Below are 21,614 nucleotides of genomic sequence, written 5' to 3' on the forward strand. Positions count from 1 at the left end.
GCTCTTCTCTTTTATTGTTGGTCTTTGTCCTGTGTCTTGACGTAAAACAGCTTGTAAAACAAACCAGCAAATTATGTTACTTGAAAGCACTGTTACTAACACAGACGTCAGTACAAGACAACCTCACATTACAACTGAAGCCACAGCTCCAGCACCACGAGAAGTGACTGCTCTGCATCACTGGGGTAAAGGATCATGATGGGAGAGCTTTGCACACCAGGCAAGAATCAGCATAATGAGCTGCAGTGGAAACGCCAGGACACAGCCTGAAGCAATGGTTGAACACCAGGTGTGGCTAACACAGGGAGCTCAGGTGCAAGCAATGCACCTGAGTGACTGGAAGGGGTGGAAGCTAGAGCCATTCTTCCTCTCTCATTTATGGGTTAGAAGCCAAAGGAGTTACACCTCACTGAGGCTGTACTTGTTTTGAGTTGTTGTCAGTCATCTGAAGGGGTAAGTTAGTCTTCTTTATTTAATCATCTTGTTCTAGAGTGCATGCATCCTAGGAAAAGGCTCTGTCATTGCCTTTGCTTGTCCTACACAAGCGATCACTGCAACTGTAACCATTATAGGCACAGAAATAAACAACATATTTGGCGTTTTTAAGATCAAACAAGATAACATTATAGTTCTCTCACTGACTTTTTTTTTTTTTTTTTTTTTTTTTTTTTTTAGGCATTGTCCTCTGAAACTGCTAATAATGACATTCTGTGTACAAGCACTTCAAAAACTGTTAATGGGCCTCAAAATCCAGATACTAGATTAAAGCAAGAATTTAACAGCCTAGTCCTATTCAGCATCTTAGTCCTGAGACAGATTTAGGCAGCTGTGCCTCATTTTGATTTTAGATATCCTAAACCATTAGGAACAGTGATATTTCCCACGGTACTTAAGTCCCAATCAACAGCTCACTGCTTTGACAATATGATTTCACCTCATCTACGTACTTTAAGTAAAATCTTTAATTAGATGATATCCCATTCTCATGCCTTTTACATTAGAGAGTAAAATCTGGCAAATGACAATGTATTAAAAATAGATGTTAGTATCTCTTCTTATATCTCTTTGATAATAGAGACGAATTGAACCATTTGAAATTTTGTATAGATCCCAAACTGTAATGGTGGTTTGGGGTATCTAAAGGGGGGATTATGAGAAATGGTAACCTCACTGCATGTTTTTTTCAAAGACAGAGAAAATACTTTGCTCTCTTTAAATCTACAGATTCCAACGATGATATCAATCTTACACTGTAAATGATGTTCAGCTGTATCTTTTATCATTGTAATTATGCCGCTTCAGGAAAGAGGTTGTCAGTGTTTGGCCAGAGTCCTCTCAGGACAATACAAAATGCCAGCCTTCCTCATAAAAACCTGGTCATTCACTTGAAAGAGGCATTATTAGTTATGCATCTTTTAGTTCTGACTCATAAGGATTCAGACTGAAATGAACAGTAAGGCATGTTGCTACTAGTTGTTTTATAAAAATGTTTTCCACAGATTCCTGTATTCGTTAACTAAAATCAGATTGTTATATTATCTTGGAACTAACGTTATGTTAGCACCAGTTCACAATCTAAATCGTTCTGTATTCTGACATCTGATTCCCTTCTCCACCCTTTTTCTTATCTTCTCCTTCACCATCAGTCCTGCTTTTCAGCTGGAACTAATGGCCTCCACAAATAGTGTTAGCACCAGAATTTAAAAAATCCTGTTCTGAAGGAAGACCAGTATGTTCATGTTATGCAAAAATCTTAGCTTTCTTCCTTCAAATCCTGCTCCCAAATGCAGCTATTACCTCCATAAATCAATGACCTCACTCTTACAGCTGAAACAACCATCATTCACTGTAAGTACGATTAATGGCCTTGCCTTTAAGAGGCATTACAATGACACAGCCAAAGAATACTGACACTAGAAATTGTTTTCATTTTTTAAATGCATGTGAGTTATCTGTCCTCTCTGGTACAGAACATAAATAGAAGCTATCTATTTCTTTTTGTTCAGAGCTTACTAGGAATTTCTTTCTCATTTTCTTGACGTAACTGTGCTGTCTGCTTCTGTGGCAAAGTGTGCCATGGATGTTTACTTCTGTACACAACCAAAGCTCTTGCAGTGATATTGTCTAAACTACATTGCAAAATCCAGAGCCTGGAATGTGTGGAGCTTTGGAACTGACTGAATTAGACAGCACAGTTGTGTGTTTCTGAACAAGTCCTGCCTTATACTGGATTCTGCTGCTGCACGTGTTGCTGTCATGTTCTGGACATGCGATTTTTGGTGGATAAAACTGTATTATCTTGGAATATTTGAAGTAATTATAGAGTATAAGATAAAAGATGATTAGGAGGGAAAAAAAATCACCAAACATTGAAAATCTCAGGGAGGAACAAATAGATAATACAACAGAGCAAAAGAAAAATGAAAGCAATATATCTGAAGTTACAAAAGCAAACGATTAAGAAACTTTTAAAGCCTCTTCCAGTAGGAAGAGACCAGCTAATATGATGCTCTCACTTTCCTTACAGAGTGTTTGCACCGGCACCTTTCCTCTATGGAGTTATGAAGTTGTTTCTCAGACACAGGTTTTCTGACCAAACTCAGTTGATAGATTTGTTATACGAAGGTTTCTAAAAGAATTTATGTTCCTTTGATCTAATTTCAAATACACATACAACTCCGAGAAATAAGAATCTTGTTATATAGCCACAGAAGTGTTGACATTTTCTCCACTCAGCATCAGAGCTGCTAAATCCCATGCTACTAAACAAATACGCGCACATGCATATATGTAACATGTTCCCACAAAACATTATTTCTTACATTATTTCTATGACATCATCCTTGAATAACAATGTGTTTTTGTCTTCTTCCATACAAAGTACCACCTAGTGAATGACGTGTCACATGATTTTTCTTCTCCTGCAATCAGATGCAGTATGTCAGTACAACTACTTTCTTTCATGTCAGCTTATGAAACTGAATATCTAACATGAAACCATTCCAACATGTGGCCTGCTTTCATAGAAATAAGGGGCTTTGGTGTCCTCATGACCTGACAAGGAACCTTATGCACACCTTAGGAAGACCATCTGTAACAGCAGCTTATCCCATCACTTCATGTTTATTTAAAGCTGTTTGTCCATTTTTCCTTTGCTTCTTGTTCTTAGCCCTAACCCAATTGTTTGATCTATCAAGCTCCTCTCTTCTACATCTTCTCTCTGAGTTTCTGAGCAAACTGCATCTGCTTCTTCTCTTTCCATTCTTTCTATTACCACATCCTCTCCTTCAAAGTCTCAATATTCTCCATCCTACCATCTTTGCCACTCATCCTTCACAAAATCAACTCCTACAGTCACGATACATCCAATCCCTTAAGAGCATATTTCTTTGCTTTCATATCCGTGTTCAAATTTCAGGCTTATAACTGGTGTGTTCCCTAAGTCTGTTTTTATCAAACAGTAATTTCTTTGATTTTGATGTTTGGTTTTTTTCATAGCTACTCTCCTCTCTCTTTAGCCATCATCTGATCCCTTTCAGAATGAGTCTATTCTCTCACACTGACACCTGGTCCTTTTATATTTTCCAGTCCATTAGGTTTGATGGCTTGTCATCTGCTTTCAGACCTTTCAAACCACATCTCTAGTTTTTCTTTCTAACCTGTCACTGAAAAGCAAGCAGTGGAAATCATGTAGATTATTTTCTTTCATTGCAATAGGTATTCTATGGAATAGAATAGAACAGAATGAAAGAAAATGCCCATCCTGACTGTCATCTTACCCCCAAATGTGGATTTAACTATTCCATTTTTGTAATCTCACTTACTGAAGTTAAGGTTAGTATTGCTTTTCCTTAACCAAACTGTGAGCATTTATGTAAAGCCAAAGCACTGTTCAGTATAGACAGTTCTGTCACTCATATTACCACTCCTGTGTGGAAAGTAAAATGGAAATGCCCACAGGAAATGCGTTATTAGTTTATTCAGATAAAGAAGTTACATTGTCACTATGCTGACACCTACACAGGTCAAGCTGGACAAGGCTCTGAGCAACTGGATCTATCTGTAGATGTTCCTATTCATTGCAAGGGGGTTAGACTTTAAAGGATCTTTAAAGGTCCCTTCCAACTCAAATCATTTTATGACTCTATTCTATGATTCTGTGATTCTGAACAATCTAAAGATAAATGATTGTGATTTAGTGATAGAGAATTTACATAAACAAAAATTTATCTCCAGTAAGGCCCAGTGCTACGGAGCGCCCAAACTGGAGCTGGCTTCCACTCAATCTGCTCAGAGTGAGGGCTGAAACAGTTGAGTATCAACTCGTTGATTACATGCATCGATGCATTTGTACTGAAATGGTGCAGCAGCATTATTTATCCCATCACGCCACTGAGCTCTTCTTCCATGTATTTAACGCTGAACTTATGTATAAGTCTGAGTGTTTTTAGGGCAAAGAAAAGTCAGGAAGAGATAGATAAGCAGAGTGAAAGTTCTGCTATAACCTTGTGGGTTACAAAAATTTTGGCTGATACTCTACGTAATCCATTTGTTTTGTCAAGTGCATCAATCAGTTTGGCAATTACAGCTAATGGATATTGGGACAACAGTAGCAAAAGTTGGCTCTCTACACAAATCGCTATAATCCTATATCCTTGTCTGGCCAGGAATAAAGTTATAGAGATCTGATTCCAATTTCTACAACAAAGTACACAGGTTGCTCCAAAAGTAATGCCCCCTATTTATTACCATGGAAATTACAACAAATACAATGAGCATGATAATACTATTCGATAAATTCTCCGCTACAAAGCACTATTTGTCAACACAGTCACCACTTTTAGCTATGTGTTTTCACCAGTGAAAAATATAAGATGAAAAGAAAAAAAATAACAGCAGCCTTCATGCCACGGTTGTCGAAATCTGCACCAGTGAAGGTGACACATTGCCACTGTTGCCATTGCTGAAACACATTACTTGCTGCCTCACTGTGCTCACATCACTGTTTGGTTTCCATAACATTCAGCAACATCAATGAACTCCTCATGGAGGAATTCAGCGATACGCCTTTGCTTCACGCACACTTCCGTGACAAAGCGTGTTGTTTTGTCAGACTGCCCCTCTGCTGGTGTCTGTCTCACAGCAACAAATAAAATGAAATATTGGTGGGAAGGTACAGTCTATACTGTCATACCACCAGCATCCACATCTGCTGCTGTGGGCCAGCAGAATAAAATAGGAAGCATTACTTTCAGAGCACCCATTGTAGATTCAGAACCAGTTATTTTATTACAGGAAATACAGCATGCTAAAAAAAAATCCCAGTGATGAGAGAAAAAAGAATGCTACCAGCTGCATTAAGAAAAACTTGCTCTAACAGGAGCAGTGTTATTTAAATGTCATGGTGCTGAGAAAATCAATTTCTATAACTGCTTGAGGGCTGATACTTTCTCCCACCTAATGTAGTTAACAAAAGGTTAATTTCACCTGAGTCTAATGGTTTAATCTTTTCCTAAAACCCATGAGAATAAGAAAGATCTAGATTAAATCAATTAAGAATTATAGAATCATAGAGTGGCCTAGGTTGGAAAGGACCTCAAAGATCACCTCATTCCAACCTCATGCCGTGGGCAGGGTTGCCCCCACACCAGCTGCCCAAGGCCCCATCCAACCTGGCCTTGTGTGCCTCCAGAGCACCACAGCTTCTCTGGGCAGCTGTGCCAGCACCTCACCACTCCGAGCAAAGAATTTCCAATGGAACTTGTTCATGGGCATGGGGAAGATGAAGTAGGTGGTAATATTTGAGGACCAGGAAAGCTGTTTCTTGTAAGTCTTGAAAAATAAACTTTTATCTAATGTCAAACTTTGTGCCATAACTATGGAATAATTATATTTTATACTTCTTTAAGCAATGGAGAAAGTGAGGGTTTACAAAAAAATCCTTGTGGTTATTCTTAAGGGAGTCATCATTTGGAAGTGACTCCCTTAGAAGAAGCTTCCGAATATGTGCAAGTAAAATAAGGGGATAGTGCCGTAGTACTGGGTAGTTCCAGGCAGTAAAGAACTATCAAACAGGTGGATTTTATACAACTTCTTTTTAGAACTGTTATGTAAGGGGATAAATCCTAACTCAGGATTTTTAGAGAAAGAATACAACTTGTTAGTCAATGTGACACTTGGAAAATAACTAAACCAAAATACAGTACCACTGAGGTAACACATACTCGTAAATGCAGTAGAGCATATCTTTCCTCTTAGCATGTATCCTAGAAAAATAGCTTGATGGGCTCTTAGTGTTCGTTACGCTCATGGAATACTAGTGTTACTGTCTCTAAAAAGGGCAAAACTTGTGATGGACTAACATTCACCCACCACCTGAAATAGCCATTTTTCATTTCTACAGGCTATTTCTAAATCGTGACAAGTGATAAGTGCAGAAAAGGCCATCCCTATAATACTGCTAACTTGAAAACCATCTTTCCAGTGTATTAGTACTGAAATATTCTTCTAATCTTATATTTTGATACTGACAACAGTCTTATTATTTTATTTTTAACATATATTTGGGAGATACTTGGAGAAAGAATGGCTACAAACAATGCCAGTTGGTGTCTTAATAAGCTAGTCTTGAACTCAAATGTCAAGTGGTGCCTAGATTAATTACGCAGGGTATGCTCATTTGCATTTGTCCTTACATAAACAGTCATTAAACAATGCAAATGTGTGTAAGCAAACTCAAAATATTTCTGTACAACACCAGTAATTTTTCATCCATGTATTGGCTTATGTAAAGTGTCTATTGCTGGGAATCCAAACTGATCCAATTCCAGCAGTACATTCTTGGATAATATCAGTCATGAGAACTGTGCTTGGTCAAAGCAGGTCTCTGTGTCCTCAGCAACAATGGCAAGTTACATATCAATCAGCAGAGCAAGCATGATTGTTGGCACCAACAATTAAATCTCTCATATTCCTGGCTTAAGTAATGCTTTGCTGCTGGAGAGAAAAATAATAATCTCTTGTGACAACACTTATGTCAAAGACTTTCTAAGATGGAAGTCTCATCCTCTGCATCTCTTTCTCCTTCAGAAGAGGAAAAATTAGAAAGAAAGAAAAAAGAAAAAAGAAAAAAAAACGAAAAGATCAGCAGAATTTCATTATTGATTCTTTTGAGAAAACAGTGATTGTCGTATTAGAAGTCATAATGTACAAAAACCAATATCTCTACCATCTCAATGACTGAGATTTCATAGACATCCACATCCATGCAAGGTGACAGGGAAATTTTTCTCATGCATACGTGTCAGCCAATATATGTGATCTGTTCAGAGCTTGTCATGATGACAAGTGGGTCTAGGATCTTCCCACATTATAAATATCCATCTATTGGACCTCAGTCCCCATGGATCTCACTGAGCACTAACCTTTGAATGAGTTGAGCAGAAGCTGCCAAAAGAGAAGCACAAACTGAAATAATGCAAACTCCTCCCCTCCCCTCCCCTTCCCTTCCTTTCTCTTTTTCCAATATGGCTTTTATATGGTCTATAACCTTCTATCAACAGCTATTTCCTACAAATTCCTATAGCATTTATAGTTGGTCATATTCTACTGCTATGCTACTGGTAAGCAGAAGTTCATAAATGAAGAGTGTGTTACTATTATTGTCATTAGAGTTAATCATAGAACAAATGTCAGTCTGAAGTTAGCATATCCCATTACAAACATAAAGGTATAAATGATTAATTTCATAGCCAATGGAGAACAAGTTTAATTATTACTTAAATACATTTAATAGGAAATTCTTTTAGACTAAGCTCAGTTATTTGGTGTAGACACAGACAGCTCATTCTCAGATTTATATATTCATATGTATGAATATATCCCATCTATGGGAATATGTATGAATATATACCCATCAATGGGTGTTGAACTAGGTGATCTTTGAGGTCCCTTCCAACCCAAACCATTCCATGATTCTATATAGGTGGCTGCAACAGGGAAAATAATATCCCTAGCTCAAACACAATAAAGGTTAGCACCTTTCCCCAGAAAGATGTAGCAGTCTTGACAGGACTAAAAGCTATCAGGACTGATGAGAAATGGCACTCTTCAGCAGTAAGAGAGACATCAGTGTCATAAGTGGGTACAAACACAGTGGGTGCATCTAAGTCTATTTTTGCTTCACTTGCAAAGAGATGTCTGTTCTGTTCACAATCTCTATTCCTGTCAATCAAGGGTAAACTTCTACATGCCCGTGTTCTGTGTTATACTATTGAAAAACATGGTTTGTCAGCTACGTTGTTTTTGTAGATCCAAGATTACCGCAACAGTAAAAGCAGTGTCTTTACTACTCCTTTATCTTTACTGTTTTGAATCTTGTCTGAAATACAGTTCTCTGTTACCCAGTAGATCAGATTTAGCAGAACCTTTCTCTAGCCCTAAAGTTCCTTTCAGAGGCAACTGTCTGCCCTCTGTTGTTCTCAGAAGACTGCTTCTGAAGTAATTTTTCTTTGCTAGATTTTGTACTTGGTGGCTTTCTCTGTCTTCATTGCTTTGCATCACTGTTAAAAGCTCAACAGAAAGAGAGATGGGAATTTTCTTGGTTAACTACAATCTTCACCAGACATTAAAGGGAAAAAAAAAAAAAAAGAACAAGAACTTAATAAAATTTATGCTTTGAATGATAACACTTCCTGCACAAACTCAGTGGGTTCAACTGCTATGGTGGATGTGGCATTTGTAACAGAAGTGGTTGAGTTTGCGAAAACATATCTAAAAAGCTATGCTGGACCGAGAAAGTTACTTGTGTTTGTAAACAGTAAACACAGGGTATCATAGTATGGATATATTTGCCTTACAAATCATACAATATGTTTTCACTGGCCTCATTTAAGGCAGGCAGAAGTGTCCTGTGACAAATACTAGCTGGGTATAAAAAATGTCATTTGGATTTTATGTTATTTTCTGTCTTACTGTCCCCCAGCAAGTACTAACAAGTGAGAGTTGAGAATCACAGCTTCAAAGATGCAGAGGGAAACTATCTACAGACACGGAAATTTGTGATGCGCTATTAAAGAATGTGTATTCCTTCCCACAGTAGCAAATGTGAAAAGTGATAGGTGTAGGAGAAAACATAACATCAGCCTAAATCACTAGGAAAAACAGGAGTAATTGTGTCTTATAAGGATAATGTAGTTTGGAAGGTACAGTCTGTAGACTCTGAGGTCACACTAGCTCAAAGAGATCTGAAAGATATAACCCAAATAAGGGCTATAAAATATAGCAGATGCATAGCAGATAAATTGGGTTGTGCAGAAAGCAGGAAAAGTCATTTGGAACTGAAGATTTATTAAGTGATTTCACTACAAGAACCAAATTTGTGAACAAAACTTGTAGGGGAGGTTATTTGTGTTGTTAATGAAAAACAGTTGGAGTATGATTTAAAGCAAACGAAGGAAGGAAAAAGGAATTCTACTGTGGAAAATCTTGTTTAGACAGCAAACAAATCTAGAAGGTCCTCCCATTTCCAGATGAAATCCTTTGGTTTTCTGTTAAACTTTATACAAAATGTATACATTCCACTGATATTAGAAGCTACAATCTTGCTTCAGAATTTTGCTTCAGAAGACTTGTATTTTTTTAAAAGGGATTTTTCTATCCAATACTTGGCAGTAACTCAAAGCAAATGTCAGAAGAGCCTCATAATTACAGCACAGATTTCAAACAAAAACAAAGCCAAGCACGGTTTGAAGGCCATAGTTATTTGAAGGTCTAAACTGTTGAAGCTGATTTAACTGTGTGAAGGTAACTCACAAAGCAAGTATTCTTGTATTTTGATTCGAGCTGATCAGTTTTTCTTCCATAGGAACTAGCACAAATACACCATCCTGCAATCTCCTAACCCTGCCACTAGTTTTAAGTAAATATATTGACGTGATGTTTACTGATTTATTTCACAGGGTGTTGGAGTCCAGTAAAAACAGAGGAAGTAATAAAAATTTAGGCTCATCAATATTATAGTATGTGATTTATTTTACCACACTGTTTTGATACTCTATATGTGGGCCTCGACTATTTTTGCAAGATACAATACAAATACAGAACAGAAATGTGGATTTTTCTGCCAAAGAGGAATAAAAGAGATTACTAGATAAAAGCACGCAGATGGATACAAAGGAATATGTTGGTGAAGGATCCCAGCATACATGGCTTATTTACTGCCAAGAATTTTGAAAGGAGAATTTTTAAGAAGAGCTTGAGGAATATTTTTATGTATGTTTATAGAGAATTCCCAGAACAGATGCAAGACTGTACCTCAGTGGGCTGCCTTGGAGAACACTGAGAGAAAATATATGGTTTGAGAATATGGGAATCTCTTAGCCAGAAAGACGGCAGAGCAAAAGACAGAAGAGAAGTAAGAGTGGAAAGACAAGACACCAAAGACCTGCATTACAAAGACTGCAGTAGGAGAGGATACAAAGACAAGACCTTAAAGTGGAGGCAAAACCAGTCCTCTCTGCAAAGCAAAGAAGGATTAAAATACAAAGAAACCAATGATAACATAAATTTAAAAGCCAGGCCAGCTAAGAGGGATTAAGACACATATTTTGGCAGGCAGAACTAGTGATGGACCATGATGACAGAAGCCAAAAGCAACAATGCAATAGACTGAAGCTTAATGAGGTGGAATGGAGCCAGCACTTAGATTTGTTTAAATACGCATAGGAATTGGCCTGCTGTCATTTTATCAAATATGACAAGACATAAGGCTGAATACCCCCAAAAACTTCTTCTACATCCACTACTACCCACATACCTTACTAATAATGGGAGCAAATATGGAAACTGCTGAAGTTAGTCTGAAGAAAAATATAACTAAAGATACGCTTAAATAATCCCAATATCATTTCAGTTAATGTCACCATTATACACAGCACTCTCCCAACAGAATGTGGAATATCTTATTTTGCCTTTGACAAGCTCAGAGAATTGAAAGTCAAAATTCAGAAACAATCTACCACACATCTGCTTTATTTGCACTTATCTCCATTAAATGGGAATGAACATCAGCAATGGCTAACAGTGTTTGATTTAAGGAGAGATGATACTTAGGACAGAAAAGCCTATAGTAGTTGATAATACTACAGTTCTCCTTTATTCTCCTTATCAGTTCCTCCCTCATGTTACATACAAATACTGAAACTGAGAAAGTACTGTCATAATGTGTAGCATTATTATCTCTGCATTCATGTCAGTGGAAATGCTAAGTCATGGCCTGAACCAGTGATTGAGAATCTGGTGAGAAGACAGGGCCAACCAAGGGGAGCTCAGGTGCAAGCAATGCCCCTGAGTGACTGGAAAGGGTGGAGCCAGGATCCACCCCTCCCCAGACCTCATTTAATGGTTGACAGTGGAGGTAAGGGTATCTCTTTCTGGAGATCCTTGCCTACCTGTGGCCTCCCAAGGGTAAGCAGCTCTTTCTTTGTTTCTGCATCTGTGGCTGCTGCACTTGGGCTCATTCTCATTTGCTGCAGCCAAATACTTTGCCACTCTGCTATTATTGCACTACTTTTCATCCTATTATAGCATTGCACTGTCATTCCTGGCCTGTCTATGTATTTGTCAATGTTGTAGTAAGATGGTTGATATCTTCATTGTGTAAATCCTCTATGGTTTTCCAGAAAGAAGGTCTTATTTTCAGAATTTATTTCTTTTCCAAGACCATCTCTCTGCATTCATATCAAAACAAGACAGGAAGAGAAATAAATCTGCAGAAGCCAAAAAGCAGAGAATGACTCTTAGCCATCCATTTCAAATTCATTGAGTAATAAATCATGATTGAGCAATAAATACAGATTAGTTTAGTTGCTAGTAGATAAAATAATCAGACAGTAAGTTTACAAATTATGCTGCAGACATACAATAAACTATTAATGTAACCCTACCTTATTTTGTAATCACAGCACATATCAAGCAAAAAGGCTTGCTATATTGCCAACACATCTGTAGTTATACCACTATTGGCTTTGGCAGAGAAGTCAGTGGGTATTTAAATCCAAAATATGCATTAGGCAAAGCAGAATGAGTAATGCTTGGGCTGACCATAAGGCATGACTGTTATTAAGTCTCTTTGAACTCACAGAGACTGAGCAATGTTCACTTGCTCTACATAATTTGGCAGCCACAGCTGCTGGAAGTATTTGTATGGTTTCTGTGTCTCTGATGGATGGTACCCATAAAATATAAACAGCTCAAACCAAGCATATGTAGCACTTACTTATTTTCATGGGACTAATAATTCACATAACTTACAATAAGGTAGAGTTACTTACAATAATATAGTTATGTTTCCCATAATACATGCAACTTGCATAGCATTGAAGCACACAACCTGATTTTGACTGCACAGTCTACATTGATATGACGTGCAGTTTACAAAATGTACACACGTACTGGGGGCACAAACAGTTGGGAGAACCTTAATCAAGCAAGACGGTAAAAAAAACATGCTTGGGCATAAAGTCTGATAATCCTGTAAGTGCAGAAGGAATGTTCCTTAGACAAAGTCTGTCTAGGAGATGTGGTACACCACAGCAAGTCATCTTTCTAGTGCTTGGCAGATATATCCTATGGATATCTTCCAATTTCCCTCTTTTACACAAGCACTTCAGAAATGGAAAATTCAAATGTTTCCTCAGACTACTATAACTTCCTACTGTGGCAGAATGATTATGAATTATTTTTTTTTTCCATATCTATTGTGTCATGCCTCTTTTATGCTGTAGCAATTGCATCTCTATTTTTGGCACTTTTGTTCACCTGGTGCTACCAAAATTATTTTATCTTAACAGTATTTTCTGCTTGTCATCTCTTTGATGCATTCATCTTTGCAGTCCTCAAAAATTTAGAAAACTGGAACAGGGGAATTTGTTGAAGACTGTGTGCATACACACGTGCGCACACACATGCACACACACACACACAAAATAGCTCAAATCTATTAACCCTTCCTGGAACTTTTTCTTCCAAAAGCCAGAATTATTAATTTGGATGTGTTCAAGGGATTATTCAAAATATTTATACAGGGGAATGACTTCTGCAGACAAAATCAGACTCATAGAATGGTTTGGGTTGGACAGGATCTTTAAGGTCATCTAGTTCCAAGCCCCTGCTATAGGTGGGGGCACCACCTGCTAGACCAAGTAGCTCAAAACCCTGTTCCAGCCTGGCCTTGAATACTTCCAGGGAGGGAGCATCCACAACCTCACTGGGCAACTTGTTCCAGTGTCTCATCACCCTCACAGTAAAGAATTTCTTCTTAATATCTAGTCTAAATCTACCCTGTTCCAGTTTAAAGACATTTCATCTCATCCTGTTGCTACCCGCGCTTCTAAAAAGTCCCTACCCAGCTTTCTTGTAGGCTCCCTTCAGGTACTGGAAGGCTGCTATAAGGTCCCTCTAGGGCCTTCTCTTCTCCAGGCTGAAGAGCCTCAGCTCTCTCAGCCTGTCCTCGTAGGGGTATGCTCCAGCCTTCTGATCATCTTCATGGCCCTCCTCTGGACCCGTTCCAGCAGCTCCACGTTCTTGTGTTGATCTGGGGGCTCCAGATCTGGATGCAGTACCCCAGTTGGGGTCTCATGTGAGCAGAGTAGAGTTCCTTAACTTAATGGTCATGCTTCTCTTGATGCAACCCAGGGTATGGTTGGCCTTCTGTGATGCAAGCAAAACACGGCTGATGATCTGATAAATGATTGCTAATTATTCTTCTTTGACAATACTAACTGTAACTTTCCTTAACTATGATGCTGAATTCTGATGTTTTGTAAGGGTTTCTCAGGTATCTCTGATGTGATGGAAATAATTTTTGCCTACAGTATATATGCTTATGCCTCAGTAAACTTCTCTGTAGTCACTAAATCCTACAACTGTTAATCTTTTTCATACTGAAATATGACAAAGAGATATGATCCCATTTTATATATGTGTGTATGTATGTGTATGCATAAATTTCTCTGTGAAAGGCAATGTAACTGGAGATATGCCTCTTTTGGTACAGCGTTACCATCAGCATGGGTTATCATCAGTATGGGCAAGTCCCATGAGAAGAAGGAAGAAGAAGTGAAGAGGCCAAGGTAATGTCCTTTTAGAAAATAACCAAGAATAGAATGAAGTTTCCTGGTTTCCTGTCAAGTTCCCAATCCGCTGCCACGTGGGAACAGTTTTCCCAACTGTTGTTTAATGCCTTTGTAATGTATTATTTTAATTTAGGTCTGACTTTTTTTATTTCTCTCTAAAAATAATAATAATAATAATAATAATAATAATAATAATAATAATTAAGCGTATGTTAACTACTTGATCCTACACTTTTAAAAGCAAGCTATCTTAATCTGATACAGTTGTAATTTTGAAATACAAGTATTTGGGAAAGATAGGAGAAGCTTCAATACACTTGGTGGAAATAATCACTTAATTAATTACATTTTTTCCAAAACCCAGTCCTGGGAAAGCAAACGCAGACAGCAATAATGCTGTGTCTAATCTATTACGGGATATATATTTTTTTTCTATACTACCTTCAAATTAAATGGAGAGGTAGTTTTGTTTGCATCTTCTAAGTAATTAGACTGTTAATTTACAGTAAGAGTTTTGGATTTATCAGAATAAAACATTTCTACACCTGAAGAGAATTAGGATACACTCAACTCTAACACAGCATGAAACTATCTCCAGTAGAAATCAGTGAAAGCCCTATGTATACTTAGTGGCTTTTGGGTGAGATCGTAGTGAAGAGTATCTTATTTCTGCCATTTTAAACTTGGAGTGATCAATTTCAAAACATAATTTTTCTTTTAATGTAGGGTTTTGGCACTTGAAGTATTTCATAGACTGGCAAGCTACACAGAACAATTACAATCGTCTAATTTGACTTGCCAGAGAAAACGGGACACAATGTTACTTGCTAATTTTGCTCTGAGCCAATTAACTAGTGTGACCAAGTGTACCTTTCAAAGACATTCATGTTTCACCTGAGGATTTCAAGAAATGAAGAATCCATTAGTTGTCTTGCTAGTTTTCTCTAACAGTTAATCACTCCCTCTTTAAAATATGCATACATCATTGCCTATCTGAACGGATTCGTGGTTTGAACTTCTGGTTATAGGCAATTCGGGTTTTTCATCTTTGGACTAATTATCCCTTCATTCAACTGGTATTTTCTCCCCATCAAGTTAAGTAAATGTCTTTGCCTCTGTAATCAAGTCATCCTAATGTATTCACATTGAGGAAGGGAAATAGCTTGTGCTTTTAAAGTGTCTCACTGCAAGACACTTCCTGCAGCCCCTAAAATAATCCTGAAGCTGTATTTTTCTCCCTTTTTCCTTGCATACTTTTCCCAACAAAGGAATGTGTGCTGTACTCCAACAGCAAAAGAGAAACCAAACCATTTGAATCGCAAGCCCTAATTGCACCAGTAGAAGAGGATGCAGATGGTAAGGTGTATGCTCCACCATGGGGTTTTCCACTGCTGCAAAACCAGGATCCTTAATGGAAGCACTGGGCCTTTCTCCACAGGCGCTGACTCTGGCAACAGCTCTGATCAGTCTAAGCTGGGAGGGGAGCCAGCTAATCCCCCTGCCTCTACCAGATCCATGCAGACCAGCATCAGATTTGTGCTCCCCCTTTGACTTCCTCATATCCTTAGCTGTTTCCCCTTTTTTTTTATTTCTCCTCCTCTTCTTGAAAAATATCTGGGACTGCCATCTTCTGCAGCACTCCTGTAACTCTGAAACAAAAAATGTCAGCCAAAAGCAGTATCATAATTTGCTGATGCATGTTAGTTACATTTCAGAGTAGGGAGGCAATGTGTGAGTCTTGTTCTTCTCTGATGGAAAGGCTGTAAGCAAGAATAAGCTCTAGAAGTTCAGTGTCCATTTCTGTGTATGCTGTTACTTTATGTCTTTGTTTAGAAGTTAAGTAGATGGAAACTAGTTTGGATGCCTGACAACGTAAAACAATGCCATACTTCATAAAATCAAAGTGACTGCCAGCATGGGGAAGAGAAGTGGGTACAAGAGATATTCCTTCTTCTGTATTAGTCGTGACATATCATGAAGGTTTTGTGTTTGTCATGGATCTGAGATAATTGTTTTTTTCAACTATTAACTACTCAAGATAACTTTTTTAGTTTTCTAGGCTGGTTTATTCCCTCCAAGTAAATCAAACACTTCTCCCTTTCTTCCCCTTATCTTTCTTGTTCTGAATCAGGTTACGCTCACTGATATTTAACAGTTCTGACAGAGCACTGAGGCTTTCTGCCTCTAACCCAAATCCTGCTCAGTCCAAATAATGTGGTGATGTTTTCTTGGGGTGATATTTTTTTCCAGTGATCTTTCATGACTTTGCTTCTGGATAAGAGCAGTTCCAAATTCTGCTTTCGTTATCATAACATTGTTTCTGTTGTTTCAACAAGTGTTCCTATTCAATTCAAGATCAAAACTGAATGCGTTAACAGGCTAAAAACATTCTAATTTCCATAGAGAAAAGGATTGAAATGTGCAAAATAGATTATTCAGCAAGTGTCCTTCACTATACAATTTTTTGTTATTTAAATACATACATAAATTAATAATTTATATTAAATATAGATATATAAAATAATTATATTTAATATAAATATATATAATAAATTTAATACAGTTATTTAAAAAGTGAAAGTTAGTAGCTACCAACAAGTGTGTAGAAAACCCCATTAACACAGAACAGAATCTTGTGCTCAGAACTGTACAACTTGTTCACTCTACAAAGCTCTCCACCTCTATGTCCTTCAGCATGCAATTCTCAATATACATTCAATTGTTTAAAAAAACACTCATAAATTAACTGCTACCTAAATAAAAATAAAAATCTTACAAATGCAGAATTTAAGTCCTTCTCTGCCATGGTGTTTATTTTATATTGCTTGTATTACGGAAGAGACGTGAGGAGGAAAGCATACGAAATCATTTATGTTATGGAGCAGTGTAGATAGGGTGATAGCTGCTATTAGGAAGTTTGCCTTTGTGTTTTGTTAAATGTCACAGTAATTCGGTGACCCCATTCTCACACTAGATCATTTATTTAAAGAAAAAAATAAAATTGTCTACCCTTCTTAAGCAAACAAAACTAGACACCAAGGAAACAGTTCACAAAATGGCAGTTTCTTCTGTTAACTGCATCAGACATAAAATATGACTTAAATGGAAGGCATTGTAATGGTGTTATGAGACCAGCTGGTACATGTGCTCTGTAAATCAAATAGATACCTCATCTGTGAGTCAGAAATCTTTCTGAGTGGTCAGTCACTCATAAGCTTTTATACCATTGTGGATCAGTTGTTTCTTAGGAATGTGTCTGTAAAAACATTAGCACAATCTGCAATATAAATCGGAGCTGCTCCTATGCTTGTTTTCTACCTAATATGTATTAAGTAATTCACCTAAATGTTTTCTATTGCTTTTATAAATTATTATTAGACACCCAAAGGTCAAGAAATATCCAAGATAAAGATGAAAGTGTAAAAGTAGGTGATTCTTCATTTGATACTATATTTGACAGGGTTGAAGGATCCACATGCTTGCAGCGCACTTTCTTTCTTCTTTGGGACATCTCACTTGTTTTCAGTTTCCTCTTTCCATTGGTTTCTGTGAATGACAGTTAATACTGCTGCTCCCCTGAGTCACTACCTAGCATCAGTACCACATTACAGGGGTCAAAAATGCATAAGGCAGGAATATGATGATATAAGATGCAAGACATTGAAGTTTTTGTTATATACCTCTGGCACTTGGCATTGGAAAGTGGCATTCATCTTTCTTCTCTCACTCCCCGCATGGTTTGCATCAGACAAGGATGTCATACAGACTCAGGAGTTTTAGAAAACTGATAGGAAGGAAAAGGGAAAACAAAAGAGTACTAGTGATATGGGGAAGAAATAGTGAAAAAAAATGAGTGAAGAATTGGCACGCAAAACCCATCAATGTCAAGAAGTATATATTAGAAAAGGACACGGGAGACAGAAACAGATTGTCAGACAGTGTCAGTAATAAGGTGTGCAGTATTATTATCATTCTGTCACTAGACAGGACTTGTATGCCTTCTAGCACAGGTGCAAACACTGGCACAGCTCAGTTGGTGGGGTGGCAAGATGGCCTAGACTTCTGCTGATGCAGTGGTACCTAAGGTTATGCCACCAATCTCCATCACCTGTGTTCTGTTCCTCCTCATTAATCTCTACTGTTCTGTAGATGCTTGAAAATACAGAGTTGAATAAATAATGCAAGAACATGACTGAGTCACATGTAAATTTGTGCTGGGAAATTTGCCAGGTTGCTATGGGTAACACACTCCACAAGGAGCATCTGCTCAGTGACTGTCCTCCTCAGTTCCAGGACATCCACTTGTACTCTACAGAGACACGGACAGTCCTTGCTGACGTGTGGGCTCAGTGATTCCCTTTCCAAATACTGGACATTTTGTATCTTCATTTTCTCCTGCCAGATCTGCACAATGAAATATACAACCCCATGTGATCCAATCCCATGTGAACCCCAAATATCACATGGAAATCTACGTCCTTGTATGACAACAATTTCTGCAAGACTAAGGTGGAATTTGAATAATGGCAATTATTCATAACAGGCTGTAATATTATGATGTTCATATCATTGTAACTCATACAGACTTTATAAACACCACGAATGCACAAGAACACCCTGACTTTTAAATACATAAGTTATAACTAGTCACCACTTTAAATACTTAGAAGCAGATCTTCAGCATTTCTTACCTGCTATCTCCCAGTGGCTGCAGAATGTGGCACTTGTCGTTCTACACTCCTGCTATGCAGGATGGACTTGTTCTAAACCAACAAGCTCATTCTACAAAGGTCTCTTTTTCCATGCAGATATTACCACAATGAAAACAGTCTGGAAACAGCCTGCTAGTTCAACAGTTCCACAGTACCCAAAGCCTGCTACATCAGATAAAAAACAGTGAATCTACTTCAAAGCCTGACTATTAATCTCAGTTAGCTGGGTACAGGGTAATTTCATAGGAAGAGTGTTTCATTCAGACATAGAATCAGGACATCTTTGGTTCCTGGTCACACTTTTCCTGCAGAAGGGTATTTTCCAGTAGACTGAAAAAATGCTTCCATTATGCAAAGTGACATGATATACACCAGCCCACCAGACATGCTGTTAGAGATGTGTTTTCCTGTTCTTGCATTTTCTCATTCTTAAGTTTTACCTTCTATAATGTGTATGGTTCAATCCCAGTTCTTTTTACTGGATCTGTGATCTTGAACTTTTGTCTTCTATTTCAGAAGCCCAGCACAACATGCTCAGGTTATGCCATTTTAAAAGTTGTATTTCCCCACAAATCATTTCACTGAACGCTGTGCCATCAGGTTAGCAACTCACAAATGGTTTATGAAAGTGCAGAGGTGGGAGACGGGTGTTGCGATGATTGCTTGTGTTTCTTTCTAGTAGGTCATGGGTGTCCAACATTTTGGCCTGCTCTGGCTACATGGAGCAAAGAGGAATTGTCTTGGGCCACATAGAAAGTAATTCCTCTTATTTATTTCCATGGAAACTATATCAGACATAAAGAGCACAGTAACACTACTGGTCAGAGCAAATTCTCATTCTGTGCAAAAATATACTCTATGGTAGGCAACAGCATTTGCTTTTGTGCTGTTGTGGAATTAGCTTGTAGCACATCAAAATGTCTCGTGCTGCACAATTTTAACACTCAAAAACTAAATGAATGTACTGAAGGACTGTTTATGTATTGCATTGTGTTTTTCAAATCACTATTTAAAAGTAGGCCACAAAATCTTCATTTTACATTTTACTGATGATTTTCGCATTGAAATAATCTACACATAGTTTAGCATTATTACTACTACAGCCCCTAGGACCGCTTGAGATTATGCAGGGAATGAAAGTATTTGTCACGGGCATCTCTGCAACTTGTAAGCATTCATACTAAGTTCCAAGTTTCTACATACACTTGTACTGTATATTCTGCTTATAAAAACTGTTGGTTTTTTTTTTTACTTTATTCAGTGCTGTAACCATCCATCTGTACAGTATTTTCTGACTAAATGACTGATCATACCAACGAAGATCAAAACGATCTTATTTATGAGTTTATAGTAGTCCAATAAGCAGAAAAGAAACCAATAAAGATTTATGATAATATTTTTTTAATATAGAATTTGAGAAATATGATAAAAATCCTTTACTTATTCAAAGTGATACAAGTGTCACAAATGTTTTTGACTCTTCAGAGAAGACCGACAAAGAATGTGTACAGGAACAAAGATTTTTTTATTTAATAAGATAGATCTTAGATGTTGTTTAAAAAAAAAAAAGGTGATTCACGTGATTGTAGGAATTATTAAGAAGGTCCACATTCTGTACATTTCACAGACACTTACAAATGTAATAAATTAAAATTGAACTTCTATTTTGCTATATGAGAAATAGCCTGAAGATAACTGAAATAAACCAGTGTTGATGCACATGGGTGCAGATGATGGTTTATCTATAGGAAGTGATCCAGGAGAAGATGACTGTGCAATCTTTAAAAAAAGAAAAAGAGAAAGCAAGAATACAAAAATATATTCTCTCAAAAATATTGTTAAAACACGTACTAGGAAAATACAATAATGGATGACACTTAATGGAATGGAGAATGTAATCGAGGTGCATACAGAGAAAAATTCTCAACACACTATTAATGCAAGAGAAAACCCATATAGTGTGGCTTTCACAGCCCTTGTTTGCACAGATGTGAAACAGGACCAAGTGAAATGTAATTACATAGAAGCAAATTGAGTAAATATATGATTTCCTACTCCATTTATTACATTCAAAGAGAAATTGGTAATTGTTTTAGTAAGACATAAATTTCATTGTTTTGATTTTTTCCTTTTTTCAGTAGCACTAAAGTATTTTTTCTTGACTGTGACAATTAATAAACACAATAAATGCTTGATTTCTACTCCAGTTAGGAATGGGGAAAAAAAAACAAAATTCTAGTAACTGCCTGAAAAATGAAACAGCAGACGAGATCTGAGAAGAATGGCTGGAAACACAGAGCAATTAATAAAATTGGAAGAAAAACAAAAAGGAGAACAGATACCTTTCATTAAACAGCTACAAAGTCATGCAATCTTGAGTTGACAAAAAAAAAAAAAAACAACCCTGAAAGTCAACTCATCTACAGTCATATGGAAAACACTAAAAAATAAAAACAGAACACAAAAGACCTAAGGACCACCAGAACACAGATTCCAAACTCTAGCTTTATTTCTAACCAAACAAGCCATAAAACAAGCAAATCAAGACAGTACAATGGTTTAGATGCACTTCTGACTAGCAAGCAGATGCAGGTATGTGCTCTCCTAAATTTTTTATTTGTGATCAGAGAACACCTCATGTGTGAAGTAGTGTTTGGTAACTGTCTTTACCATATTGATCATGGAGTGGTTTAATTCACATTTCTCAGTGAAAAGATGAAAACTGCTACCAAATACTCAACCCAGGATATCAGTTCAGGCTGTTCAG

At 37.3% G+C, this 21,614-nt stretch overlaps 2 long non-coding RNA genes across 2 annotated transcripts; both read left to right on the forward strand.

Moving 5' to 3' along the window:
• Positions 1-352: 352 nt before the first annotated feature.
• Positions 353-11,415, forward strand: LOC128090823 (uncharacterized). The gene is made up of 3 exons (XR_008211105.1): positions 353-453; positions 3,718-3,834; positions 9,960-11,415. It is a non-coding gene; the product is annotated as an uncharacterized LOC128090823 (long non-coding RNA).
• A 20-nt stretch (positions 11,416-11,435) lies between these two features.
• Positions 11,436-16,235, forward strand: LOC128090819 (uncharacterized). The gene is made up of 3 exons (XR_008211101.1): positions 11,436-11,466; positions 15,404-15,496; positions 15,574-16,235. It is a non-coding gene; the product is annotated as an uncharacterized LOC128090819 (long non-coding RNA).
• The last annotated feature ends 5,379 nt before the right edge of the window (positions 16,236-21,614 follow it).

This window comes from Tympanuchus pallidicinctus, unplaced genomic scaffold (genome assembly GCF_026119805.1).
Source record: "Tympanuchus pallidicinctus isolate F22 unplaced genomic scaffold, pur_lepc_1.0 scaffold5, whole genome shotgun sequence".
In the NCBI taxonomy this organism is placed as follows: Eukaryota; Metazoa; Chordata; class Aves; order Galliformes; family Phasianidae; genus Tympanuchus; species Tympanuchus pallidicinctus.